This window comes from Oncorhynchus gorbuscha, linkage group LG16 (assembly GCF_021184085.1).
Source record: "Oncorhynchus gorbuscha isolate QuinsamMale2020 ecotype Even-year linkage group LG16, OgorEven_v1.0, whole genome shotgun sequence".
Taxonomy (NCBI): Eukaryota; Metazoa; Chordata; class Actinopteri; order Salmoniformes; family Salmonidae; genus Oncorhynchus; species Oncorhynchus gorbuscha.
Genome location: NC_060188.1, coordinates 37442097 through 37465179, shown reverse-complemented (window position 1 = coordinate 37465179; position 23083 = coordinate 37442097). Strand labels below are relative to the sequence as shown.

The 23083-nt window shown below is 42.9% G+C and overlaps 1 pseudogene; it reads left to right on the top strand.

Moving 5' to 3' along the window:
- The first annotated feature begins 7639 nt into the window (after positions 1 to 7639).
- The window catches only part of LOC123999758, a 203253-nt pseudogene continuing 187809 nt past the window's right edge, over positions 7640 to 23083 (top strand).

The following is a 23083-nucleotide window of genomic DNA, read 5'->3' as shown; positions in this document are numbered from 1 at the left end:
ACTACCCCAGTAAGAGGAGAGGGTGAACTAACTTAGTCTTACTGCTTCTACGGCGAGTGCTGAGTAGATAGCAGCTTGCCAAAAATGTGCGCTGGTCATACTGTTATGTGAAGTGTCATGATCGGGTGTCGTGACAAACAATGGATGCTATGCCCGAATGTGAAGTAAGTGCCGTGCTAGGAACGTTCAACTGTGGTAATGTTAACGTTACAGCCCTTTTGTAATGAACTTCGTCTGCTGTTAGAAGAGAGGCAGACCGAAATGCAGCTTGTAGGTTACTCATGACTTTTAATGAAGCTAATACAGTACATGAAATAACGAAGAAGAAAACAACAAACGAATGAAACTAATACAGCCTATTTGGTGACTAACACTAAGACAGGTACAATCACCCACGAAATACAACGCGCACTCAGGCTACCTAAATACGGTTCCCAATCCGAGACAACTAGAATCAGCTGACTCCAATTAGGAATCGCCTCAGGCAGCCAAGCCCAACTAGACACACCCCTAATAATACACACTCCCAATTAATACAAACCCTAATACGAAATACAACATATAAACCCATGTCACACCCTGGCCTACCCAAACATATAACAAAAATACAAGATACAATGACCAAGGCGTGACACCTTTAGTGAAGCCAGCGAAATCTGGTGTTATATTTGCTCTATGCAAAGGGAAATCCTCAACCTCTGTCATTCAAATGTTTTCAGAGCCACAAAAAAAACCTTTGCAGGTTACAAAGTAGCACTTCGTAGCTATGTTTTGGACGTCCCTGCGCTAAACCCTAACCGTAACACTTACCTAACCCGAACCCTAACCGTAACCATACGGAGGAAAGTTACAAGGAATCGCAGATAGCAATGAGGCAATGCTTGGTGGAAGAGGCAACTACCAGAATTCAGTAGCAGTAGTTTGGGGAATATTCAGAGGTGGAAACCTTCCGTGGGAATTAACGGGAATATATGGGAATTATATTACTATCATTGAAATGTAAGATGTTTTTTGCATTGGATATATTTACCATATCATATGGAAACAAACCTTTTTACCTTGTCATAAGTAGACATAATTGAAATCCTTCCAATAGAAGAAAAAAAAAACGATTTAGTTACGAATTTAACTTTAATTGTTGACTCTTCTCATGGGATTATTTCACTGAACATCAAAATGAGGGAATATTGAATGATTCTTAATGATCCATTGCATATCCCAGTAACGTTTTCAACATACAGTTGAAGTCGGAAGTTTACATACACCTCAGCCTAATACATTTAAACTCAGTTTTTCACAACTCCTTGACATTAAATCTTCGTAAGAAATTCCCTGTCTCATGTCAGCTAGGATCACCACTTTATTTTATAATAATAATAATAATAATAATAATATATGCCATTTAGCGGACGCTTTTATCCAAAGCGACTTACAGTCATGTGTGCATACATTCTACGTATGGGTGGTCCCGGAATCGAACCCACTTTATTTTAAGAAGGACCAGAAGAATGTGAAATGTCAAAATAATAGTAGAGAGAATGGTTTATTTAAGCTTTTATTTCTTTCATCACATCCCCAGTGGGTCAGAAGTTTACATACACTCAATTAGTATTTGGTAGCATTGCCTTTAAATTGTTTAACTTGGGTCAAACGTTTTGGGTAGCCTTCCACAAGCTTCCCACAATAAGTTGGGTGAATTTTGGCCCATTCCTCCTGACAGAGCTGGTGTAACTGAGACAGGTTTGTTTTCAGTTCTGCCCACAAATTGTCTATAGGATTGAGGTCAGGGTTTTGTGATGGCCAATCCACTACCATGACTTTGTTGTCCTTAAGTCATTTTGCCACAACTTTGTCGTAGGTCATTCTTCCGAGCTGGAATCAGTGTAGTTTATCCTCCTTTTACTCAACTGTAGTAACACAGTTTTGCCAGAAAATAATCTAATCTTTCTGGTGTTCCTAAATTTTATGTGGTGCTTACGTTTTTATTCATTTAGTATTATTATACCTTTATTTCAACAATGAACACAGACTGAGACCAAGGTCTTTTTTATAGCTGGGCCCTGCTTATACATGTTAACACATACAGTTTCAGAAACTACACAAGACAAACAAAACGATCACAGATAATAATAATAATATTATATGCCATTTAGCAGACGCTTTTATCCAAAGCGACTTACAGTCATGTGTGCATACATTCTACGTATGGGTGGTCCCGGGGATCGAACCAACTACCCTGGCGTTACAAGTGCCATGCTCTACCAACTGAGCTACAGATAACACAAATACAGCAGCAGATTGTTACATTTACACACAGGTTATTTCAGGTTATTTCCCGAACAGCACAAGAAACATTTATTGGAGCAAAAACAGTTACAAGCAATACAAAAATAAAAATGCTCCAATAAATGTTTAAAATGGGCAACAGGGGGACAAGAGTCTCAAGTTTAAGTTTAGTCTGCAGGCTATTCCATAAGCAAGGAGCGTAACAGGAAAAGGCAGCCAAACCCAACTCTTTTGAAATCTCATGGGCCTCAAGTGTAATTCATGCTTGAGACCTGGTTTTAGGAATTATAATTCTAATGCTGATGAGTGATGATAAATCAGAAGGTAGTTTATTCAGAAGTGCTTTATAGACAAACACGAGAGCATGTTCTCGTCTTACGGACAGTGAAGTCCAACCCACATTTTGATATAAAACACAGGGGTGAGTTCTATAGCTTGTACCTGTAATAATAAGTGCTCAATGATAAGTAGCATCCAGCGATTTAAGTGCTGATGCCGTAGCATGCGTGTAGATAATATCCCCATAATCTATAACAGACAAAAGTAGCTTGCACCTGTAAGTCACTCTGGATATGAGTGTCTGCTAAATGACTAAAATGTCAAGTGAGGGGAGAGAGAGATGGGTAGTTGGCAGTTCCTCTTCGTTTAATACTAATGATAGCCCACACACATAATTGTGTAAGTGTGGTTTCCGTCCATGGTGCTGTGTTTTGTGTAGGTTTATCTACTGTGCAGCTGAGGTTAATGCACCCCCTTAGGTCCACAACAGCACCACTGCACATCTCCCCCTCAACTGCGAGAGTAAAAGAGTCTTGTCCATGGGGTGCCATCCAGGTTATTGTGTTGTACCCACTGGAGCGTAGTAGGGGAGCTATACCAGTGTGATTCCTGCTCTCCCCCTCTCCCCTCCACGTTGTGCAGTGTCACGGGGGAGCTGAGAGAGAGCTGTCTCCACCTGTCTGTCCACTCCACTGGCTGCTGGCAGTCTGGAGCGTGGAGGGAAATCCCTATCTCTGAGTAGAATGGAGAAGCCCTCATTCTCACTGGATAATCCCTAAAGCCCAAGGACGTAGCCTAGGACTGCATTAGAGCTGATCTCATCTGGATCCCGCAACACTAACAGATGTTCTTATGTACATTTGAAATCTAATCTAACACATGTTCTGTGCTTGTTAATTGGACGGGTATGGTACGGTGTTGTTGAGCTGACTAATGTGATTTGGCAGTGCCATTGGTGCGTAGCAGTAAGGGCTCTTTTACAGAGAGGGTAATTTAACTGAGGTGAGCAGAGGGGAAATTGGATGGAGGGTATAGGTTCAAATAGTGATACTTTCAAATAATGCTTTGGGTTGAGAACTGGTGACATGGTCACTAACCTAGATTATTTCAATATACATGACTGTGCTACAATTGAGGAAATGGAAATGACACTCCTTCACTACCTCTGCAAGTTGAGACTGACTCACAAAAGCAATGTATGAGTCACTATATTAAAGTAACAGTCCAGTGTTTCCAGAGTACTATGAAATAGTTTTCCTTCCAGGTGTTAAGATGGCACCGTACCGGATGGGCGCCGTTTTGATGGCTCCGACCCAACTTTGCTTAAGAGAAATATCTATGTGAGAATGCTACTTCATTGACTACAGCTCAGCGCTCAACACCATTTTCTCTGCAAGCTAATCACCAAGGTTAGGACCCTGGGACTGATCACCTGTCTCTGCAACTGGATCCTGGACTTCCTGACGAGAATAGGCAACATCTCTGCCACGCTGACCTTCAACACGGGAGTTCCTCAGGGGTGTGTGCTTTGTCCCCTCCTGTACTGGCTGTTCACCCACGACTGCTTGGCCACGGACGACTCCAACACCAAGTTTGCTGACGACACGACGGTGGTAGGCCAGTGACAATGAGACAGCCAACAGGGAGGAGGTCAGTGACCTGGCAGTGTGGTACCCGGATAACAACCTCTCCGTCAACGTTAGTAAGACCAAGTAACTGGTTGTGGACTATAGGAAACAGGGGTCGAGCACGCCCCCATCGACTGGGCTGCAGTGGAGCGGGTCAAGAGCTTCAAGTTTTGCTGTGTCCAAATCACTAAGGACTTAAAATGGTCCACGTGCACAGTGGTGAAGATGGCACGAGAGTGCCTCTTCCCCCTCGAGGCAGAAAAGGTTTGTGTCCAAATCCTCAAGTTATTGCAACAACACCGCCCTTAATTACATGGCGTGAGGGTGATGCGGCTAGCCCAGTACATCACTGGGGCTGAGCTCCCTGCCTTCCAGGACCTCTATCAGGCGGTGTGAAAAATGGTAATTAGGTGTGTTCAAAAGCAGCTTTTCTGTGTTGGAATGGTGTGGGCGTACCCTAACAACAGAATGGTGTGGGCGTACCCCAACAACAGAATGGTGTGGGCATATGCCAATTTTAGTGGGGTAATATTTTATATGTCTGTATATACACTGAGTGAACAAAACATTAGGAATACCTGCTCTTTCTATGAAAGACTGACTAGGGGAATCCAGGTGAAAGCTATGATGGATTTGACAGGTGACATCAATCAGTGTATATCAGGTATTCCCAAACTGGGGTACGCACTATGCTGTCGGGGGTACGCCAAATAAAAATGTGATTCACATTGTTAACAAGTAAAATGTATACAAATATTCACATTTTCAAACCGTCCATTTAATATTTTCTAATGGGGATATACAGTTGAAGTCGGAAGTTTACATAGACTTAGGTTGGAGTCATTAACTCGTTTTTCAATCACTCCACAAATTTCTTGTTAACAAACTACAGTTTTGGCAAGTCGGTTAGAACATCTACTTTGTGCATAACACAAGTCATTTTTCCAACAATTGTTTACACACAGATTATTTCACGTATCATTCACTGTGTCACAATTCCAGTGGGTCAGAAGTTTACATACACTAAGTTGACTGTGCCTTTAAACAGCTTGGAAAATTCCAGATAATGATGTCATAGCTTTAGAAGCTTCTGATAGGCTAATTGACATAATTTGAGTCAATTGGAGGTGTACCTGTGGTTGTCTTTCAGGGCCTACCTTCAAACTCAGTGCCTCTGCTTGACATCATGGGGAAATCAAAAGAAATCAGCCAGACCTCCACAAGTCTGGTTTATTCTTGGGAGCAATTTCCAAACATGTTCATCTGTACAAACAATAGTACGCAATTATAAACACCATAAGACCACACAGCCGTCATACCACTAAGGAAGGAGACGCCTTCTGTCTCGTAGAGATGAACGCACTTTGGTGCGAAAAGTTCAAATCAATCCCAGAACAACAGCAAAAGACTGTGTGAAGATGTTGGAGGAAACAGGTGCAAAAGTCTCTATATCCACAGTAAAACGAGTCCTATATCGACATAACCTGAAAGGCCACTCGGAAAGGAAGAAGCCACTGCTGCAAAACCGCCATTAAAAAAGCCAGACTACGGTTTGCAACGGCACATGGGGATAAAGGTTGTACTTTTTGGAGAAATGTCCTCTGGTCTGATGAAACAAAATATAATTGTTTGGCCATAATGACCATCGTTGTGTTTGGAAGAAGAAGAACACCATCCCATCGTTTCACTGCTTTAAAATAAACCAATGTCAAATACAGGTAGCCCAGTCAAATAATAACATCCAGTCACATTAATCGTTACTCTCTCGCGGGAATTCCACTAATGCAGTCATGTAGCTGCTGCTCATTCAGTTTGCTCGGAAATGGATGAAAGGTTAAAAAAAGTAAGTTCTGTTTCCACGAGCACATCCAATGCTAACTCTTCAGTAATTCTACATTTGTTGTTAGCTCAGTTAGCATGGACACAGACAGTTGTGAATCTGATGCAGCCAAAGAGCTACTGCCCCCTTACCCGGGAAAGCACCGAACAAAAGACAGGGACGTTGGACCATTGAAGAGGCGCAAATATGATGAACTACATTCATTTGGGGTTCACTTATATTGGGAGTAGTGCCTTTACTCAGCCACAGTGTGTCATATGTGCAAAAGTACTCTCTCACAACTCAATGATACCTTCACTCTTACGCTGACATTTAGAAGCAAAACATGCTAATTTGAAAAATAAGGGTTAGGGTTTTTTAGTGAGAATTAAGATGATTTTTGAGTAGTACGACATGTATAAAAGCAACAGATACCATTAATAAGAAGGGACTAGAAGCATCTTATAAGGTGAGCTACCGAGTGGCTAGGACAGGCAAGCCCCATACTATTGTGGAGGACTTAATTCTTCCTGCCGCGGACAATGCTAGAGGAAAAGGTCCCAAAAACTATACAGACAACGCTTTCATCAAACAACACTGTTTCACGACGCATCAGTGACATGGCAGGAGATTTTATGAAACAATTACTGCTTTGCATACAGGCCAGTGAATTCAATGTGTTATAGCTGGATGAGTCAACACACTTGGCGGGCCTTGCACAGCTCCTGGTATATGTCCGTTCCTTTTTCGGGGGTCAATTAAAGCACACCCTTCTCATTAACCTGTGAGTTATTCACAATTGTCTATGAACGAATAAGGTTTCATATGTAAGATGGTTAAATAAAGAGCAAATTGATTGATTACTTTTATATTATTATTTGTGCTCTGGTCATATAAGAGCTCTTTGTCACAACCCGGCTCGTGGGAAGTGACAAACTCACACTCATTCTTATGTTTAATAAATGTATCGTATGTGTGTGTGGCAGGCTTCCAATGATGGCAATAAACAACATTTGAGTGCGCTGACCCTGGTGCTAGAGGGTGTATGTAGCTGGAGGTTGAATGTTTGGGACTATAAAACATTTGGGAACTACTGGTGTAGATGAAGGGGAGGAGACCGGTTAAAATAAGGATTTGTAAGCCTTTCTTTATTATTAAATTGTACCTTTATTTTAATAGGCAAAGTTGGTTAAGAACAAATTCTTATTTTCAATGACTGCCTAGGAACACTGGGTTAACTGCCTGTTCAGGGGCAGAACGACAGATTTGTACCTTGTCAGCTCGGGGATTTGAACTTGCAACCTTTCGGTTACTAGTCCAACACTCTAACCACTAGGCTACCCTCCCTCCCCATTGAGATGTTAATTGTGTACGTGTGCCATTCAGAGGATGAATGGGCCATACAAAATATTTATGTTAAAATGTTATTTATTTTGGCCAATCCTCTTGTGAATTGAAGGAAAATTATGAAACACAGAGACGAAGATACATTTCTGTATTTTTTTATTATTTTTTATTAGTCCGTTTTTGGGGCTTCCCTCGGCACCCATGAATACACACCGCTGCATCCTACTAAATAAACATATTGTAATTGTCTTTATTATTTTTAATTAGGTGTGTTCAAAGAATGGAAGTCAGTAGCTGACACTGCACTTACCTGCACACGTCCGTGTTTGTGTGTGTATTTTTGCTTAGTGTCATTCTCTGCTCTTTTGTCTGTACTTAGCTTAGGAGGAGCCAGTTAAAGATGTACCTGCGGTGTCTGATCCTCCTTAAGATGGCACCTTGAAGGGCCTTTGTGTAAGAGGCACTTTCTCTAGCCATAAATTCACTCTTCTGTGACACACACACACACACACACACACACACACACACACACACACACACACACACACACACACACACACACACACACACACACACACACACACACACACACACACACACACACACACACACACACACACACACACACACACACACACACACACACACACACACACACACACACACACACACACACACACACACACACACACACACACAGTGCCACCTGAGCTCATGCAGGATGGATGAGCCTCTAAAACAGTGAGAGAGTTGTCATTGACTCTGCCTTCTGCTGCCTGGACCAACTTTGTCATACTTTGTTTTTCTGTGATCTTATCCAAAAGTCTTCTGAGTGTTTTTTTTTGAGAACCTCAAACCTTTTCATCGTGATGGTCCCTCTGCATCTTTGGTTGGATTCAGCACAGAGAAGAGCCATTATAAAAAAATGTATTCAAAGTACAGACTTTTGTTCCTTTTACTATGCTCACACTGCAAATATATGACTAGAGGGTGACTATTAAACGGTTGAAACTATCTGGGAAAATCTGGTGCTGAAAAGACTACAGTTTGTACATGTAGGAAATTAGTATTTTGAAACTCAATCTTTTGAATGTATTTTATTTTTCCCTTCTCTCTTCAGGGAACGAAAAGACTGAGGATACGGCAATCTCGGAGAAGACATCCTTAGTTGACCAAGAAGACGCACGACTGATATTCCTCAATCAGCCACAATTGACCAAGTTCTGCAGCAATCACGTCAGGTAAAACCTCTGTTTATCGGGTTGGCCTGTCATTCCATTGCTTGTATGCAGAATGCTGAAAGACAATAACTGTGACAATACAGTTTCCCGTATGAAAGGATAAAAATAGAAAGTGTTAGCTTATAGCTCTAGAGACCTACTAGAGTGACTTACAGGTGTTACTCATCTCGCGCAAAATATACCTTGACACAGGATGTTACATATGTTTCCTCACACAATGCTCCAGTGCTGCGATTCAAGGACGGCTGCATTTTATATCGTCAGATATTTACTTGGATGATAAACGTCTATTCAATTGGGTGCACGAAGCGCCATCTAGTCAAAGTCGCACTGCAGTACTTGACGTCTCCCTCTCTCCCCTCTCCCTCTCTCGGTCTCTCTCTCCTTCCCACCTGCCCGCTTTGCCCTGAGACACACCGTGCTGGGAGGAAAAAGGAACAATTTTAAAGTGTTGCCGCCACGTGACAAAACAGGGGAATGGTCCTATGCCAATGTGCCAGAGTTTAAATATGTGGGGATGGAGGAAGGTCAGGCATGCAGTATGAACCAGACTCCCCCTATAGAAGCATCCAGCTTTTACACCCTGATAGGACACAAATAAGCCGCTAGAAAATCGGATAAGGTGCAAATCTTAATTTGATAAGGTAATTGTCTATTAAAATTGAAGTGATGAATTGACAAAAATAAGAGACTTATGAATACCTGATAATTCTCAGTGAAATCTGATGATAATTCATATGGGTCAATGATAGAGGAAAATATGGTTGGAATGACTAATTATGTATACATTCCAATCAGAAACTGACTAGTCCAAATGCTATAATGTACTGTACATGTGAGTTTTCTCTCTTGCTCCCTTTCCCAATTGTATATAATGTAGTCAGGAGTTAGTAACAATGAAGGTCTGTTCCTTAGTTCATTCAGTTGTACAAATCTCCAGGTGGTGGGAACGGGCCATCTCCAGATTGTCGGGAATGTTGATTTATGCTGACTGGCCTTGACTTCGTGCTGATAACTCGAGGGCTCAAGAGCTAGAGGGGCCCTCTGTTTGTGAAATGGAACGTTTGGAAAACGCTGACGTCATTTTCAGTTTATAACCTGTGGAAATGTGTGTAAGCATTCAGTACTCTCTTGTAATAAACGCTGTTACTTTTGGCTTTTAAGACTGGTCTCATTCTACTTCATGCATAATTCATGAACTTACAATTCATTAATGAATTAGAAATGAGTGCGAATTGGTTTTGGCAATAAAACATAAAGGAATTTAGAATTCCTCTATCAATTTGGTCCTTCGAGCCGGATCTAAATATCTCTACCTGTTATCTGAAGGTAATACGCTGAAAATCGTGCACGGACGAGTTTTTGACTCGTTTTACTAAAGACCTGACCTCTGAATTGAGATTAAAATTGAAACAGGCCTGCGTATTATCACAGATGACAGAGAGAGTGACTAGATTCAAACGAACAGTGCTTCCCAGCCGGCAGCCAGGTAAAGTAGCCTTTATTCTTGATTTTGGGGGGATTTGAGTTTTTTAATTGATGTTGTGAGAATTCATCAATAGGGAGAACTTTGCTATCCCCACAAGGATGTATGATCATCATACAATGGGTTTTGTAGAACCGATATACACAGAAGCAGGTTCGAAAATAACCTGTGGTAATGTGCACTACCGTAAATAAACTAAAACTTAGTCATGAGAGGCATTCCCGCCCGAGATTAAGAAGGGATATTAAATAGGTACTGGGAGATAGGACGGTGATCTTGTACAAATACTGGGCGTAGAGAGACGGCAAGAATGCGCAAGATAACTTGATGGGTCATTTAAATAGTGGCAGTATTGATCACAGTCCCGATTCAACTAATACTACGGAAAATATCCAAATGAAGAGGAGAGGGAAACTTAAATTTAAAAAAATGAGATAAAAGCCATATCTATAGACATGATGTTTCCATGTGAGAGGGGAGTCTAACAATTAGTGGCGTGATATAACGATTATTAGAGTTCTTTACTGACACAACCGGAAAATAAGATTTTAACTAGGGCCTTACAAACCCTGGGCTTATAGTTGTAAGGTTAGACCTAAAAATCTGATTCAAAAGTCAAAGCTATTGGTAAGATTTCCATAAAAGAGCTAAACTTAATCATGAGAGATTAAGACAGAAGAATAACTAGAAGTAACTAAGTAACAGTAAATTACAAATTTATAGAACTGCTAAAATTATATAGAAAGGAATAGATAAGAATAAACAGGGGTTATACACAGCCGGAGTTTGGCTTTCGGAAGCAAAAAAGAGAAAGAGACGCGCAGAAAACGAGAATTCGAACTGAGGGAAAACTTTGGGCGTTTAAATTTGGGCTATTTATGAATCAATTGACATGAGAAGTTTAACACAAAAACAGGGTACGTTTAAATGTTAGGGTATATTAAATTGAGAAGTTCGGTTGGGTTTACTCTGATGATTAGAATTTAAAACTGAACTCAAGCTGAATAGGGAATATATATTTTACAAAGGCGGGCAGATTTGTGTCTATAGCCAAGCAACGGAATTGCTAGACACTCAAATGGGGCTATATAGTGTAACGCATTGGACTATAAAATAGGTAAGAATAGTTTAATCATAAAAAGTTGTGATTGTTTTTCCGAGTATTGATTTTTGGTTAAGGTAACGCCAGTGAATTTGAACAAAAAGTAACGTATTCTAAAAATGATCTGAATTCCGTCCTCATTGCGGGGAACAAATAAAATGTCTTATCTTAAAGGGACAGTGCGCGGTAATCACAGTGTATGACAGTGGAAAAAATATTGTGGGACGACAATTCGAAGATAGAAAAATAAGTTACATGATACATCAAGAGATTTAAAACGAACGATGTAAAGGGATCATCAGAATTATTGGGTGTCGTTGTGGGAGTGAAAGTTTGGGTTAAGGGGATTTCCCTGTTCCCAGAGACAAGGCATTTTTTAAGGCGTGCACTCACTAATGCTGGTCTGAGTTTGTAATTAGACAAGTGAATAACGTATTGGGAATAGAGTTGTAGTTAAAAATACTAAGTGAAAGACGAGACAGGTACTTAGAGCAAAATGGATTCTAAATGATAACAAAGAGACAACTATAATTCATGCCCATTATGCCCATCGAAATGTTTTTATAAAATTAGCGAATTGAGAGATGTTGATTGATGTTGTAGACAACAGATGTGATAAATTAGGTTTGGTTTATCGAACCCGAAATACTGTTGTTGCAGACAGCCAAACATTATTTACAATGAGTTGAAAATCGTTGCGAGATGAGTCAAGGTTGAGCGCTTGTTGATGACATCACTCGCGAGGCTTCCGTCGCCACGGAAATGATGTCGTGACTGGGGGTAACGGAGAAAATGGTCCGTGTCTTTTAGAAGGAAAATGCATGCATTATTGTTGAGTCACTTTCCAGAAGTTGATAAAAATGTCGAAATACATTTTTTTTTAAAGAAGTATGTAAGTCGTCAGGAAAGATGCTAAAAACTAGCAGCTGATTCGCTAGGTGGGTATCATTGATTTGTGGCATTTATTTGGACTGTAATTAGGCCATGAGAAAGGGAAATTGAATGTCTGAATCGTAAAACATCGTGAGAATATGCCACTTTAACTATGCCACTTTGTTTACTTTGTCTACACACTCATCTCATATGTATATACTGTACTCGATACCATCTACTGTATGCTGCTCTGTACCATCACTCATTCATATATCCTTATGTACATGTTCCTTATCCCCTTACACTGTGTATAAGACAGTAGTTTTGGAATTGTTAGTTAGATTACTTGTTGGTTATCACTGCATTGTCGGAACTAGAAGCACAAGCATTTCGCTACACTCGCATTTAACATCTGCTAACCATGTGTATGTGACAAATAAAATTAGATTTGATTTGATTTGATTTAAGAATATATTTTGATGGTTGGTTTGATTGTTTAAGTAACACCAGTGCTCAGTTAATTTGAGCACTGTTTCCATTATGTGGAACAGTGTCAGGGTATTAATGGTGAAAAGCAACCTCTATAGTAAAACATAATTGTATATGTTTCGGGAAAGTAGCTAGGTTGAATTTGGTCATTTGAGCTTTTCCCTTGATACGTAGACATACGTAACAGGGGCAAGTTGTTTTTCCTTGAGGATGGTGTGTTGTTTTATTGAGATGTAAATGTAAATTAAAGGAGCCATGAGAGAATGCGAATGCATATTTATTAAATATCGGGGATTAAATTATGGATTCCTTACACTGCGAAATGTACGACATTTGCGGCAGAGAGAAAAAGTAATGCATTGAATAATAATGTTATCGGGTTAATTGTATATAAAGGTAGCATGGTCTTTTAAGTAAACATATCCGTAGACGATGTTTAAAACTTATGATTATTGATTTGAGTCAAAGGGGAATTATCATTAGGTTTTAGAGGCACGCTCACACAGGTGACTATTTTTATTGTAAGGATAAAGGGATCTTTATGTCTAATATGGTATGGCCTTTTGACCTTGTCATGACTGGCTTCTGAGGTCTGATCAGCCTCAGGGGAGAGTCATTTGTATAATGAATGGGGTCATATTGAGTTACTAGTTTTAAGGTAAATTCATTAGAAATGAAGCAGTTTTGGTTGAGGGCTTAGAATTACTGTTTGAACCGCAAATGAGAAAGTGGTTCAGGATTCCGTCTTATAACAATTAGCTGTGAAGTTTTTTGAATGGGCTATTAGGGAGTTGGTATTGTAACAGAGAGAAAGTCATATTCATCATTGAGAATAAATAGGGGAAGATAACATATTTTGAGCCAACAGGGCAGGGAAGAAATTGAGGTATTTTTGTTTGGTTTTAACACCCGTGTACAGGAGTGTCAAAAGACGGGAGACATTACCTGTGTAATGGGGGAGGGTGTCCGTATGGGGATTACATGATAACCAACTTGGGACAGTTCTGGGACTGGAGAAGAGGATATCCTTATAGCATAGGGAATCCCACAAAGGTGGATAGGTTTTCCATGATATGGGGGAAACCTGGGAGCACTGTTGAACTTTGTAAAGGTGATGAAATCCTACTAACCATCAAAACTATTAAGCTCTCTGATGCAGGCACTTACACCCTCGGACTACAAAGGACCGTGACAGAGACGATGGGTGTGTTTTCTATTAAGGTACTGCCAAAACCAGAGGTCCCAGACGAACCAGGGCCAGGCACACTCCTCTACCACCCCTGCCACCACTGTGTTAAAAATCCTATTCAGGTAATTTATGTTAGACTATTCAGCTATTGATCAATTAGGCACGGAGACTGGTTTTGATGGTAGGGACAATTTGTGGCTGTCTTATACAGAATAGACTTGCTTAGGATATGCTTCTTGCTAGTCAGGGGGGCGTCTGCAAGATGTTCGGTGAACAATGTTGTACGTATATCCCTAATAACACCAGTCCAAATGGTAGTATATCTAAGGGCCTTAATGGGCTTGATGCACTATCTGCTGAGATGAGGACCATGGCGGGGGTGGAGGAGTCTGACTGTTCTTAGTTGGGAGCCTGGTTAGGTAAATACACTGGTATGGTGGTTACTGGATTTCTGACCCTAATTCTTGTATTCTGCTTGCATCATACCATGTTTGAAGATGTCTGTTACAGATGTGGTGAAGGATTCAGGCATGATGCCTTTTGCTTGATGCTCCAGTTGGAGATGCTGAGGTGAAGCATGCTTTCAAGGGAGGATGAGACTGACTGAGGATGACCCATGTATGTTTGTTCTCCCTGTTGTGAGGGGTGGCATGGTGCCCACCTGGTGCAGGATAGGAGTAGCTGAGAGGACCAGATGGGTGATAAGAATGCTTTGTTCTGCTTTACTCCGTTTTCCATGACCAAAGTTTTATTCCACACTTTGCAACACATATTAAATCCATGTTATTGTCAGATAGAATACTGAGGGTCCCCAAGGAGAGGGCTTGTTAGTGTAGGAAGGATTTTTAATATGGTTAGCATTCATTAGATTATAAGTTTTTAAATAGTATTATATTTAACAGGAATATAGGACATCTATGATGATTTAGGATTATTGTTAGGATTAAGATATATTGATTAAGGAATTTGGAGAAAAGCCGCTCATAGACATGTTTTTTTTTCTAAAAGAGGGTCCATGGGTTTGGATGGAGCCAAACAGTGAGACATGTAGTTCAAATTTGGAAAACATGAGAAACATAGCTATAGACAGATAGGGGAACAGGCAGACAGAGGAGCCCTCCCCTGCACTGCAGAGACCTTGAAGGTTGGAGAGCAGAGAAGTTTTAGGGGAGCCAGGACGAGCAAAGATAACATAGTGTGTAGATAAGTTAATGAGTGGAGACAAAAGCGAGAATTGGACATGTGGAAAATGAAAGGGACACTCCTAAATGATAATGTCAGACATAAGGATAATTCACTAAATCTTACCTAAGTCATTGTGTAAGAATAAGGCAAGGTTGTTACCTGGGCAGAGCCAGGTAACAAAAGGGGGGATGGGTAAATAGTGTTCTGGAATAGGATGTGACCTACGGGATAATTAACTAATACAATTTTTTTTGGGCTAATAAACAGAACGAATAAGAAACTGTTTTATTAGCCAAACCCTTATGTCAAAAGTTTTATGCCCAGCAGGAGAACTACAGAAGGAGGTGGCACACGAGATTCAACCAGGAGACTGGGTCTGGGTCCAATCACTAAAGAAAAAAACTGGAAGCAGCCTCGGTGGGAGGGACCATTCCAAGTACTACTGGTGACTGCCTTCACTGTGAGATTAGCCGAAAGAGCTACCTGGGTGCATATCACACATTGTAAGAGGGTAAGACACGTTTACACTGTCGGACAATCACAGGAGTAGGAGAGGAACCGTGACCCATATGGAACGGGGGTCAAACTCCTTCTGAAGATTCCCTATAGCCGACCTTTCCCCAGCTGTGAGCGTTCATAGAAGTGAAGTGATGGCTTGGCCTCTGGCTGTTGATATGTTACATTTACATTACATTTAAGTCATTTAGCAGACGCTCTTATCCAGAGCGACTTACAAATTGGTGCATTCACCTTATGACATCCAGTGGGACAGTCACTTAACAATAGTGCATCTAAAACTTAGGGGGGGGGGTGAGAGGGATTACTTATCCTATCCTAGGTATTCCTTAAAGAGGTGGGGTTTCAGGTGTCTCCGGAAGGTGGTGATTGACTCCGCTGTCCTGGCGTCGTGAGGGAGTTTGTTCCACCATTGGGGGCCAGGGCAGCGAACAGTTTTGACTGGGCTGAGCGGGAGCTGTACTTCCTCAGTGGTAGGGAGGCGAGCAGGCCAGAGGTGGATGAACGCAGTGCCCTTGTTTGGGTGTAGGGCCTGATCAGAGCCTGGAGGTACTGAGGTGCCGTTCCCCTCACAGCTCCGTAGGCAAGCACCATGGTCTTGTAGCGGATGCGAGCTTCAACTGGAAGCCAGTGGAGAGAACGGAGGAGCGGGGTGACGTGAGAGAACTTGGGAAGGTTGAACACCAGACGGGCTGCGGCGTTCTGGATGAGTTGAAGGGGTTTAATGGCACAGGCAGGGAGCCCAGCCAACAGCGAGTTGCAGTAATCCAGACGGGAGATGACAAGTGCCTGGATTAGGACCTGCGCCGCTTCCTGTGTGAGGCAGGGTCGTACTCTGCGGATGTTGTAGAGCATGAACCTACAGGAACGGGCCACCGCCTTGATGTTGGTTGAGAACGACAGGGTGTTGTCCAGGATCACGCCAAGGTTCTTGGCGCTCTGGGAGGAGGACACAATGGAGTTGTCAACCGTGATGGCGAGATCATGGAACGGGCAGTCCTTCCCCGGGAGGAAGAGCAGCTCCGTCTTTCCGAGGTTCAGCTTGAGGTGGTGATCCGTCATCCACACTGATATGTCTGCCAGACATGCAGAGATGCGATTCGCCACCTGGTCATCAGAAGGGGGAAAGGAGAAGATTAATTGTGTGTCGTCTGCATAGCAATGATAAGAGAGACCATGTGAGGTTATGACAGAGCCAAGTGACTTGGTGTATAGCGAGAATAGGAGAGGGCCAAGAACAGAGCCCTGGGGGACACCAGTGGTGAGAGCGCGTGGTGAGGAGACAGATTCTCACCACGCCACCTGGTAGGAGCGACCTGTCAGGTAGGACGCAATCCAAGCGTGGGCCGCGCTGGAGATGCCCAACTCGGAGAGGGTGGAGAGGAGGATCTGATGGTTCACAGTATCGAAGGCAGCCGACAGATCTAGAAGGATGAGAGCAGAGGAGAGAGAGTTAGCTTTAGCAGTGCGGAGCGCCTCCGTGATACAGAGGAGAGCAGTCTCAGTTGAATGACTAGTCTTGAAACCTGACTGATTTGGATCAAGAAGGTCATTCAGAGAGAGATAGCGGGAGAGCTGGCCAAGGACGGCACGTTCAAGAGTTTTGGAGAGAAAAGAAAGAAGGGATACTGGTCTGTAATTGTTGACATCGGAGGGATCGAGTGTAGGTTTTTTCAGAAGGGGTGCAACTCTCGCTCTCTTGAAGACGGAAGGGACGTAGCCAGCGGTCAGGGATGAGTTGATGAGCGAGGTGAGGTAAGGGAGAAGGTCTCCGGAAATGGTCTGGAGAAGAGAGGAGGGGATAGGGTCAAGCGGGCAGGTTGTTGGGCGGCCGGCCGTCACAAGACGCGAGATTTCATCTGGAGAGAGAGGGGAGAAAGAGGTCAGAGCACAGGGTAGGGCAGTGTGAGCAGAACCAGCGGTGTCGTTTGACTTAGCAAACGAGGATCGGATGTCGTCGACCTTCTTTTCAAAATGGTTGACGAAGTCATCTGCAGAGAGGGAGGAGGGGGGAGGGGGCGGAGGATTCAGGAGGGAGGAAAAGGTGGCAAAGAGCTTCCTAGGGTTAGAGGCAGATGCTTGGAATTTAGCGTGGTAGAAAGTGGCTTTAGCAGCAGAGACAGAGGAGGAAAATGTAGAGAGGAGGGAGTGAAAGGATGCCAGGTCCGCAGGGAGGCGAGTTTTCCTCCATTTCCGCTCGGCTGCCCGGAGCCCTGTTCTGTGAGCTCGCAATGAGTCATCGAGCCACGGAGCGGGAGGGGAGGACCGAGCCGGCCTGGAGGATAGGGGACATAGAGAGTCAAGGGATGCAGAGAGGGAGGAGAGGAGGGTTGAGGAGGCAGAATCAGGAGATAGGTGGGAGAAGGTTTGAGCGGAGGGAAGAGATGATAGGATGGAAGAGGAGAGAGTAGCGGGGGAGAGAGAGCGAAGGTTGGGACGGCGCGATACCATCCGAGTAGGGGCAGTGTGGGAGGTGTTGGATGAGAGCGAGAGGGAAAAGGATACAAGGCAGTGGTCGGAGACTTGGAGGGGAGTTGCAATGAGGTTAGTGGACGAACAGCATCTAGTAAAGATGAGGTCGAGCGTATTGCCTGCCTTGTGAGTAGGGGGGAAGGTGAGAGGGTGAGGTCAAAAGAGGAGAGGAGTGGAAAGAAGGAGGCAGAGAGGAAAGAGTCAAAGGTAGACGTGGGGAGGTTAAAGTCGCCCAGAACTGTGAGAGGTGAGCCGTCCTCAGGAAAGGAGCTTATCAAGGCATCAAGCTCATTGATGAACTCTCCGAGGGAACCTGGAGGGCGATAAATGATAAGGATGTTAAGCTTGAAAGGGCTAGTAACTGTGACAGCATGGAATTCAAAGGAGGCGATAGACAGATGGGTAAGGGGAGAAAGAGAGAATGACCACTTGGGAGAGATGAGGATCCCGGTGCCACCACCCCGCTGACCAGACGCTCTCGGGGTGTGCGAGAACACGTGGGCGGACGAAGAGAGAGCAGTAGGAGTAGCAGTGTTGTCTGTGGTGATCCATGTTTCCGTCAGTGCCAAGAAGTCGAGGGACTGGAGGGAGGCATAGGCTGAGATGAACTCTGCCTTGTTGACCGCAGTTGGCAGTTCAGAGGATACCGGAGACCTGGAACTCCACGTGGGTCGTGCGCTGGGACCACCAGAGTAGGGTGGCCGCGGCCACGCGGTGAGGAGCGTTTGTATGGTCTGTGCAGAGAGGAGAGAACAGGGATAAACAGACACATAGTTGACAGGCTACAGAAGAGGCTACGCTAATGCAAAGGAGATTGGAATGACAAGTGGACTACACGTCTCGAATGTTCAGAAAGTTAAGCTACGTAGCAAGAATCTTATTGACTAAAATGATTAAAATGATACAGTACTGCTGAAGTAGGCCAGCTGGCAGTGGGTGCGTTGTTGACACTACACTAATCAAGTCGTTCCGTTGAGTGTAATAGTTTCTGCAGTGTTGCTATTCGGGGCTAGCTGGCTAGCTAGCAGTGTTGTTTACGTTACGTTGCGTTAAAAGAACGACAATAGCTGGCTAGCGAACCTAGAAAATCGCTCTAGACTACACAATTATCTTTGATACAAAGACGGCTATGTAGCTAGCTACGATCAAACAAATCAAACCGTTGTACTGTAATGAAATGAACTGAAAATGTGATACTACCTGTGAATGCGACCGGGTAGTTGAGTTCTATACAGAAGACGTTGGCTAGCGTTGGCTAGCTAGCAGAGTCACCTACGTTAAGGACAACAAATAGCTGGCTAGCTAACCTCGGTAAATTAAGATAATCACTCTAAGACTACACACTCTAAACCTAAACAACACAATTATCTTGGATACGATGATACGAAGACAGCAAAGGCAGCTATGTAGCTAGCTAACACTACACTAATCAAGTCGTTCAGTTGAGTGTAATAGTTTCTCCAGTGCAGCTAATCAGTGGACGTTAGCTAGCTGGCTAGTGAAGACTACGTTAGGATGGCGAAATACGATAATTACGCAATTATCTTTGATACAAAGACGGCTATGTAGCTAGCTGAGAAGAAATTGCTAAGATTAGACAAATCAAACCGTTGTGATATAATGAAATATAATGAAAAAGTTATACTACCCGCGGGAGCGAAGTGCAGATGCGACCACTCGCTCCAACCGGAACGGGGAGAGGGTGGGGCTTCACGTGTGCACTGACCATCCTGAGCTGTTTTATTGTGGGGGCCATGTTCCTGATTCACCATGATCCCCCGGAGAGTGCCAAAGAGGATAATTTGACTCATGTGCTAGATGAGGGAAATGGGATGTTACCAAAGATTCTCAAAAGGTCACTGAAACAAAACAGTAAGGAAGTGAGGGTGGAATTGGGCAAGGATCTCTCAGTAGAATTTTGTGTAGATCAATTGGGGTCATTCACTCCTTGGCAGTCTAGAACCATGGGACTCTATGGGAAGTATTTGTGTAAATCACCGTGTAAGTCGTGGAGCCAGGTCATAACTCACACTGAAAGGGATGGCTACGTAAACCCATACACTCAATTTGGGACCAGGTGGAGTATAGTAAGGGTTGGCGTTTTGGACTGTGTTCACGAGCAGAGGAAGTATTGTATAAAGGTGCGAATTAACATTAAGGCAGTCAATACTCAGGACCTCGGGTTATGGTATGTGGGCTTCGACCAGTTTTCAACTGATACTATGGTACCGTTCCAGGTGGCAGAAGTTAGAGTCGATAAGGGGAAAATGATTGGCCGAAGTTCAACCAATCCCTCTAACACAACAGCTATTCCTAGTGTAATCATCCAGGGTAAAGGACCAGCACGAATGGTTCAGACCAAAGACCTTAACCTGAAGGGGACTAGGGTTCCAATCTGGGAACCCCCCCCCCCCCACGTTCAGCTGGAAGGTGGTGCATGGAACGCAAAAATATTCCGAAAAATATTTAACCTCCACACATTAACAAGTCCAATGGCTCAAATGAAAGATAAACAAGTTGTTTATCTACCCAGCAAGTCAGATTTCTAAAATGTTTTACGGTGAAAACATAGCACATATTTATGTCAAACCACCACCGCAGACATAGCTCATTTGCATAGCCAAGTAGGAAAAAATATGCAATCAACAAACGCAGGATTAAAAGAAAAATCATTTCACTAACCTTTTGAAATCTTCATCAGATGACAGTAATATAACATGTTACACAGTACATTCATTTTTTTTCAATAATCTGCAATATATATCCATAAATCTCTGTTTACAATGACGCATCGTTCAAAAAATGCTACTAAAATGTCAGGAGAAACGATAGCTCCGGCAGATAACGTCAGCTAACAAGGAATACACATCATCATCAACAACTTTTTGGTAAAAACTCAACTCGTCGTGTTTGGAGGACAAAGAATTCAGAGTTTCATCCAAAGAACACCATGCCTACTGTGAAGCACTGGGGTGGAAACATCATGCTTTGGGGCTGTTTTTCTGCAAAGGGACCAGGACGACTGATCCATGTAAAGGAAAGAATGAATGGGGCCATGTATCGTGAGATTTTGAGTGAAAACCTTCCATCAGCAAGGGCATTGAAGATGAAACGTGGCTGGGTCTTTCAGCATGACAATGATCCCAAACACACCGCCTGGGCAACGAAGGAGTGGCTTCGTAAGAAGCATTTCAAGGTCCTGGTGTGGCCTAGCCAGTCTCCAGATCTCAACCCCATAGAAAATCTTTGGAGGGAGTTGAAAGTCCGTGTTGCCCAGCAACAGCCCCAAAACATCACTGCTCTAGAGGAGATCTGCATGGAGGAATAGGCCAAAATACCAGCAACAGTGTGTGAGAACCTTGTGAAGACTTACAGAAAACATTTGACCTCTGTTATGGCCAACAAATGGTATATAACAAAGTATTGAGAAACGTTTGTTATTGACCAAATACTTATTTTCCATCATAATTTGCTAATAAATTCATTAAAAATCCTACAATGTGATTTTCTGGATTTTTAAAAATAATTTTGTCTGTCATAGTTGAAGCGTACCTATGATGAAAAATACAGGCCACTCTCATATTTTTAAGTGGGAGAACTTGCACAATTGGTGGCTGACTAAATACTTTTTTGCCCCCCTGCATACAGGGTAAAGTTGAGAATTTCATAACGAGCAATCACTTTTGTGAGGCTTGGCTGAAGTGAGAGAAGATCTCTCCTTAAAGTAAAAACGGTCAAAACCAATTCGATTTTGAGATCGGAATGAAATCCAAAGTTGCGCTATATAGTCATTAATTTGTAAACTATAAATATTAATAGATTACTGTCTCAAACACTTAAATCAGCAAAAATGACAAATTAATTTGTGGGTCCTGGTGATTTCAGACAGAAAACAGGCTACTTTGCCCCCCTAATCTGATAGTGGTAGTGGGGCGGTAGATGCCTAGTCTTTATACACACGCCTCACTCTCTCACTCTCTCACTCACTCACTCACTCACTCACTCACTCACTCACTCACTCACTCACTCACTCACTCACTCACTCACTCACTCTGAGAGAGAAGTCAGCTCAGTGGCCCAACTCATGAGCTCCATCAGAAGCCGATTTTAATTGAAAATGGAAAATGTAATGTTTATGCAACAAATGTTAGTGCATCGTATTAAACCGAATCGCACAAAATCATTTCAAATTATAAGGCATCGGAGCCCATGTATTCTAGATGCGTATCGAATCATCTTGAAAGGGAAAGATGCACATCCCTAGTGAATATATTACGGAGCTGAGTAACTTGGTGTACAGAGAGAAAAGGAGAGGGCCTAGATCCATACACTGGAGGATACTAGTAGTGAGACCACCTTTTTCAAACCATTTAGTTTTTCTTACAGATACTTGGATGAGAATGGCGCCGGAGAGAAACGGCGGCCGTTTTATAGGCTCCTTCTCCCCCCGGTGATCTTCACATTTTTTTTGTATGTAATGCTTCCGCCATCGTTTCTACTTCAATGAGTCTTAGGCGAAAGACATTGATTATTCGCCTCTGCCCTCTGTTGTATTGGCAAATACTATTTACCAAGAGAGATTTTTCATCTGTATTTTTCCTAGCTGTCTATTTACCACCACAAAGCACACTCAACGAGCTGTAGATTATTTGTATTGTGTTTATTATGGATACCCATTAGGCAGCAGCTACTCTTCCGGGGTCCAGCAACATAAGTTACATAGTGTTTAAAATACTACAATTCATTGGGCCATAAGCCAACAAGGAAATGCTCATCCAGAGGCGGCGCTCCTAGTGGCCAGTGATTTTAATGCAGGAAACTGATCCATTTCACCTCATTTGTACCATCATGTCAATAGATCACCTTTTACGCCACATACAAAGCTAACCCCTGCCCTCCATTTGGCAAATCAAACCATAACTCTATCCTCCTGATTCCTGCTTACAAGCAAAAACTCAAACAAAGTACCAATGACGTGCTCACTACGTAAGTGGTCCGCTCAAACGGATGCTAAGCTACAGGCCTGTTTCTCTAGCACAGACTGGAATATGTTCCGGGATTCATCCGATGGCATTAAGGAGTTTACCACGTCAGTCACCGGCTTCATTGATAAGTGCATCGACGATGTTGTCCCCGTGTTGACCATACGTACATATCCCAACCAGAAGCCA